Source organism: Mustela nigripes, chromosome 1 (assembly GCF_022355385.1).
Source record: "Mustela nigripes isolate SB6536 chromosome 1, MUSNIG.SB6536, whole genome shotgun sequence".
NCBI classification, from domain to species: domain Eukaryota; kingdom Metazoa; phylum Chordata; class Mammalia; order Carnivora; family Mustelidae; genus Mustela; species Mustela nigripes.
This window is the reverse complement of record NC_081557.1, coordinates 44,518,854-44,525,396: the sequence shown is the minus strand read 5'-3', so window position 1 is coordinate 44,525,396 and position 6,543 is coordinate 44,518,854. Positions and strand designations below refer to the sequence as shown.

The 6,543-nt window shown below is 37.5% G+C and overlaps 1 long non-coding RNA gene across 1 annotated transcript; it reads right to left on the bottom strand.

Annotated features, from left to right (window-relative positions):
• Window positions 1–241: 241 nt before the first annotated feature.
• On the bottom strand, window positions 242–4,776 carry LOC132011163 (uncharacterized). The gene is made up of 4 exons (XR_009402339.1): window positions 4,553–4,776; window positions 4,169–4,203; window positions 1,695–1,716; window positions 242–564 (listed from the first exon to the last, which is right to left on the bottom strand). It is a non-coding gene; the product is annotated as an uncharacterized LOC132011163 (long non-coding RNA).
• Between the last annotated feature and the right edge of the window lie 1,767 nt (window positions 4,777–6,543).

Below are 6,543 nucleotides of genomic sequence, written 5' to 3'. Positions count from 1 at the left end.
GATGCAACATGGGGGCTTAAGTGGGTAGGAGAAGAATCAATGAAACAAGATGGGATTGGGAGGGAGACAAACCATAAGTGACTCTTAATCTCACAAAACAAACTGAGGGTTGCTGGGGGGAGGGGGTTTGGGAGAAGGGGGTGGGGTTATGGACATTGGGGAGGGTATGTGCTTTGGTGAGTGCTGTGAAGTGTGTAAACCTGGTGATTCACAGACCTGTACCCCTGGGGATAAAAATATATGTTTATAAAATAAAATAACATAAAATAAAACAAAACAATGTTACCGAAGTGGGTACTTTATCCACCTAATATTGTAATTTATTGTGGAAACTAGAAAATGTTCCCTGGGTCACAAACATGAAAAATATTAAGGATAAAAGTTATAAAACATACTACATTTGGGGGACACCTGGGTGACTCGTTCAGTTAAGCCACTGCCTTCGGCTCAGGTCATGATCCCAGAGTCATGGGATCGAGTCCCACACCGGGCTCCTTGTTCAACGGGGATCCTGCTTCTCTCTCTCTGCCTCGGCCTGCCACTCTGACTGTTTGTGCTCTTTGTCTGAAAAATAAATAAGTAAAACCTTTTTTTAAAAATTATATATATATGTATATGTATACATATATATACACACACATACACATACTACATTTTGGAGGACTTTGTTATTTAAGGAAAACAGAACTTGTTGCAGTGCCATTAATTTTTTTAATTAACTACCACATAACAGCAATATTACCACATTCAAATACCAGTTCTTAAATCATTGGAATTTATTGGCTTATATAAGAAAAAGTAGGAAAGATAAAGCACCATAAATTAGTAATAATTCTGCTTCCTTTTGTTGAAATTATGGCGGCTCTATTTTCACCTTATTAAAATTTGTATACTTCTAAGCATTCCTTAAAAAACTTAAAATATACATTTCTAAAATAATGTAGAAAAATTATTAAGAAGTGTGGTGTTTAGGGAGCCTGGGTTGCTCAGTGGGTTAAGGCTCTCTCTCTGCTTGCTTCTCTGCGTACTTGTGATCTCTCTCTCTGTCAAGTAAATAAATAAAATCTTAAAAAAAAAAAAAGTGTAATGTTTAGGAGCACTGGGGTGGCTCAGTCAGTTAAGCACCTGACTCTCTGTTTTGGCTCAGGTCATGATCTTGGGGTCCTGAGATAGAGCCCTATGTTTGGCTCCACACTCGGTGGGGAGCCTAGGATTCTGTTTCCTCTCCCTCTGCTCCTCCCACTTATGCTCTCTCTCTCAAATACATAGATAAATCTTAAAAAAAAAAAAAAAAGTATGACCTTCAACTTTATATGTCAATGTCAATGTGTCTGGGCTAAGAGATGCCGGATAGTTAATATAACATTTCTGAGATCTCTTGGGTGGCTCAGTTGGTTAAACACCACTTCATGATTTCAGCTTTAGGATCTCATGGGTCGTGAGAAAAAGAGTCCCAAGTACGGCTCCAAGCTCAGTACAAAGTCAGCTTGAACCTCTCCCTCTGCTCCTCTCCCTACTTGCATGCTCTCTCCCTCTCCCAAATAAATAAGTAAAATCTTAAAAAAATATATTTCTGGCATGTCTGTGAGGGTAAACTTGGAAGACACTCAAGATAAATATCAGACAAAGGAAGAAAAATGTGCAAAAGAGGCATTAAAGAATATAACACACTCCCTGAATAAGGTTATACTCACCAAGACCAAGGAAGATCTTAAGCTTGAATAGAGGCAGAAAATAAAGCCAGATTAAATTAGATAAATTAGAGCCACACCTCTGTCAAATATAAAGAATTGAAATCACATAGTTCATGTTCTCTAACCATAATGGGATCAAACTGTAAGGCAATAACAGAGAGAACAGAAAAATCTCTAAGCTTTGAAATTAAACAACACACTTCTAAGTAAACCATGGGTCCAAGAGGAGGTCATCTAAGAAATTTTTTAAAAACATAGAAATGAATGGAAATTAAAATATAAACTATCAAAATTTGTGGAATATTACTAAAGCAGGGTTAAGAGGGGCTATTTTTTGTATTTTTATTCAGATATAATTGACATATGTTTACTCTCTTAACACTCAAATATACAATACAGGTGTGTAAACTATAGTCACCCTGCTGTACATTACATCCCCAAGAATTATTTATTTTAGAACTGGAAGTTTGTCACTTTTAACCACCTTCACCCATTTCACCCATCCCCTACTCCCCATCTCTGACAACCATGAATCTGTTCTCTGTATCTGTGAGTTCAGTTTTATCGTTTTGTTTTGTTTCAGACTCCACATATCAGTAAGATCACAAGGTATTTGTCTTTCTCTGTCTGACTTATTTCACTTAGCTTAATGCCCTCAAGGTTTATCCATGCTGTCACAAATGGCAGGATTTCCTTCTTTTTGCACTGAATATTATTCCAGTGTGTGTGTGTGTGTGTGTGTGTGTGTGTGTGTGTGTGTATCACATTTTCAATCCATTCATCCACCAACAGAGTGAGAGGGACTTCTATAGCATCAAATGCCTACCTTTAAAAGAAAATCTCAGATCAAGAATCTAAGTTTCTATCTCAAGAAACTAGAGGAGGAAAAGGAAAATTAACCCAAGGCAAATGGAATGAAGAAAATAGCTAAGTTTATTATTTTTTTTAAGATTTTATTTATTTAGAGAGGGAGAGAGCGAGCACAGGCAGACAGAATGGCAGACAGAGGCAGAGGGAGAAGCAGGCTCCCTGCTGAGCAAGGAGCCCGATGTGGGACTCGATCCCAGGACGCTGGGATCATGACCTGAGCCGAAGGCAGCGGCTTAACCAACTGAGCCACCCAGGCGTCCCGAAAATAACTAAGTTTAGAGCAGAAATTAATTTAATGGAAAATGAGAAAAACGGGAAAACCAAGGAAATTAAAAGCTGGTTCTTCAAAAACATTCAATAGAATCAATAATTTCTAGCAAAATAGACAAAGATAAAAACTGACAATATACAAGTCACTAGTATCAGGAATGAAATGAAGAATATGTCATTATAAATTCTATTATTACTACAGATAATAAAGAAATACTATATAACAACCTTATGCTCATAAATTTGATAACGTACAAGAAACTGAACAATTCCTCTATAACTCTTTTTAAAATTGAATTTTTAAATTTTTATTTAAATTTTAGTTGGCAAACATACAGTGTTATATTGGTTTCAGGAGTAGAATTCAGTGATTCATCACTTACATACAACACCCAGTGCTCAACAAGACAAGTGCCTTCCTTAATGTCCATCACCCATCCAGCCCAGGAGAGGGGGGAAAAAAAAAGAGAACGAGGGAAGCAAACCATAAGAGACCCCTAATGATAGAAAAAATTTATTTTTTAATTAAAAATCTTTTGAAAAAGAAATCTTCAGGCCCAGATGGTTTCACTGCAAAGTTCTACCAACTTTAAAAAAGAATTAACACTAATGTTTACACAGTCCTTCCCAGAAAATAAAGGAGAGGACACTTCCCTACCCATTGTAAGGACAGTTTTACTCTGAATCAAAGACAGATGAAGATAGTGGAGAAAAGAAGATTACAGATTGGTATCTCTTAAAATTCCTCAACAAAATACTAGCAAATCAAATCCAATAATCTATTTTAAAAGTCATACACCATAACCAAGTAACATTTTTTTCCAGCTATACAAGGTTAGTTCAACATGCAATGATCATTCAGTCTAATTCATCAAATCAACAGGCTAAAGAAAAAAAATCAAATAATTATATTAACCGACGTAGGAAAAAGCACTTGGCAAAGTCAATATCCATTCACTATTAAAAACTTTCAGCAATTTAGGAATAAATAGAGGGGATCAGCCTCAACTAAATAAAGGATATCCAGGGATGCCTGGGTGGCTCAGTTGTTTAAGTGTCTGCGTTTGGCCCAGGTCATTATCCCCGGGTCCTGGGATAGAATCTTGCATCAGACTCCTTGCTCAGCAAGGAGCCTGCTTCTCCCTTTGTCTGCCGCTCCCCCTGCTTGTGCTCTCTCTCACCTTCTCTGACAGAAAAATAAATAAAATCTTTAAAAAATGAAAAATAAAAAAATAAAGGATATCTACAAAAACTGACAACTAACATCATATCAGTGATAAAGACTGAACGCTTGTCCTGTAGGTCAGGAATATGGCAAAGATATCCACACTCACCAATTTTCTTTACCCTATACTTGAAGTTCCAGCCACTGTAATAAGACCAAAATAATAATAATTAATAATAATAACAACAATAATAATAATCCAGATGAGAAAGAAAGAAATAAAACCATCCCTATTTGCAGATGGCATTTATTGTACACATACAAAATCCCAAGGAATCTGCAAAAATATGTAAACTCCTAGAATAATAAGTGAATTCAACAAAGTTTTAAAATACAGTATCAACACACAAAAATCAATCACATTATCCTAACAAAAAACATGTGAAAACCAAAATTAAAGATAAAATACCACTGAGATGCTAGAATAGCAGATTTCAACCCTCAAACCCCCATAAAAACACCAATTTTAACATCCACCCATAGATAAAAATACCTTTGTAGGAGTCCAGGAATCCAGCTGAAAGGTTCCAGTACCCTGCTGGAGCAAAACAAAAAGAGAAAGAATAAAGCCATTAAAGAGGGTAAGAAGAGGGGTGCCTGGGTGGCTCAGTGGGTTAAAGCCTTTGCCTTCAGCTCAGGTCGTGATCCCAGAGTCCTGGAATCGAGTCCCGCATCAGGCTTTCTGCTCTACAGCAAGCCTGCTTCCTCCTCTCTCTCTGCCTGCCTCCCTGCCTACGTGTGATCTCTGTCTGTCAAATAAATAAATAAAATCTTAAAAAAAAAAAAATAAGAGGGTAAGAAGAATAGTTTCACTTTAACTACATCACTCCTTCCCCCAGACAGTACAGCTCAGTGCCAAAAGAGACCCCCTCAGTTCACAATCTCTCCCACAATAAAAGAGAGAGTTGAGGTTAGCACCCAGTTTCCCTAGCCTGGTAGGACACCGCCCAAGACGTCCACTTCTGCCTTGCTCCACCCAGAACATAAGGAGATCAGCTTTGATGAATAGTCTGGGGACAGCTATGAGCAGGGGAAAGGGAAAGGAACTCTTTTAATCACCAATGCAAAAATCTCAGCCAAAATTCCTACTAACCAGCTTGCAGTCTCCACCAATAGCCCATCCATGAATGCTAAAGGACATGTCACCTGTGGACACCCCTACAGTAGCCAGCGTATGCCCCAGCATTTCACGAGTCCCCCCATTGCCAACACCCTGCACTCTTCTGCATCTGGTATGTATGAGCCTCCACAGACAGCACACAGATATAAGCAGTCAACAAGAGTCTCCTGGCATGGAAGAAGGTACACAATACTTCAGGATACCACCCTAAGAAAAGTAAATGGGAGACTCTCAGCAGCCAGCCTGGCTTGGCAGGATCAAAAGAAGACACACAACCCTAAGGATTTTTCCTCAAGAGAAAACAAGAAAAATGGAGCAGACACGTCCTTAGAAAAGTTCTTAGAGAGCTTTAAAATCTCCAGCCAGGCCTACTGGTGAAGATTTTCTCTCCTGGAAGCCAGTCAAAAGCCAGGCAGCAAAAAACTGAGGGAGGTGACTGCTTCTTCAAATATGAAGATAGAAAGTCAAGACTTAGGACAAATTAGATGAAAACACAACATAGCAATCTTTATGGGATGCAGCAAGAAGAGTTCTAAGAGGGAATTTTATAGCAATAAACCCTTACATCAAGAAAAAAATCTCAACCTAAATTTATACCTCAAAGAACTAGAAAAAGAACTAAGTCCAAAGTTAGCAGAAATAATAAAGATTAGAGCAAAAATTAATAAAAAAAGACCAGAAAACCTATAAAAAATCAACAAAACTAAAAGTTTATCTTTTGAAAAGATGAACAAAACTGACAAACCCTTAGGTACATTAAGAAAAAAAAGAGAGAGAAAATGCAATAATAAAGTCATAAATGAAAGATGAACCTACAAAATAAGGAAAAGAAGAGGATCTATTACAACTGATACCACAGAAATACAAAGGGTGATGAATATTATATGAATATTACATGAATATTACAACAAATTGAATAACCTACAAGAAATGGATAAATTCCTAAAAACACTCAACCTACCAAGATTGAATCATGAAGAAATAGAAAATCTGAACAGACCAATGATGATTAAGGAGGTTAAAATAGTAATCAAAAATTTCCTAACCCCTCCTACACTGTTGGTGGGAATGCAAGCTGGTGCAGCCACTCTGGAAAACAGCATGGAGGTTCCTCAAAATGTTGAAAATAGAACTGCCCTATGACCCAGCAATTGCACTATTGGGTATTTACCCTAAAGATACAAATGTAGTGATCCAAAGGGACACATGCACCCGAATGTTTATAGCAGCAATGTCCACAATAGCCAAACTATGGAAAGAACCTAGATGTCCATCGACAGATGAATGGATCAAGAAGATGTGGTATATATACACAATGGAATACTATGCAGCCATCAAAAGAAATGAAATCTTGCCATTTGCGA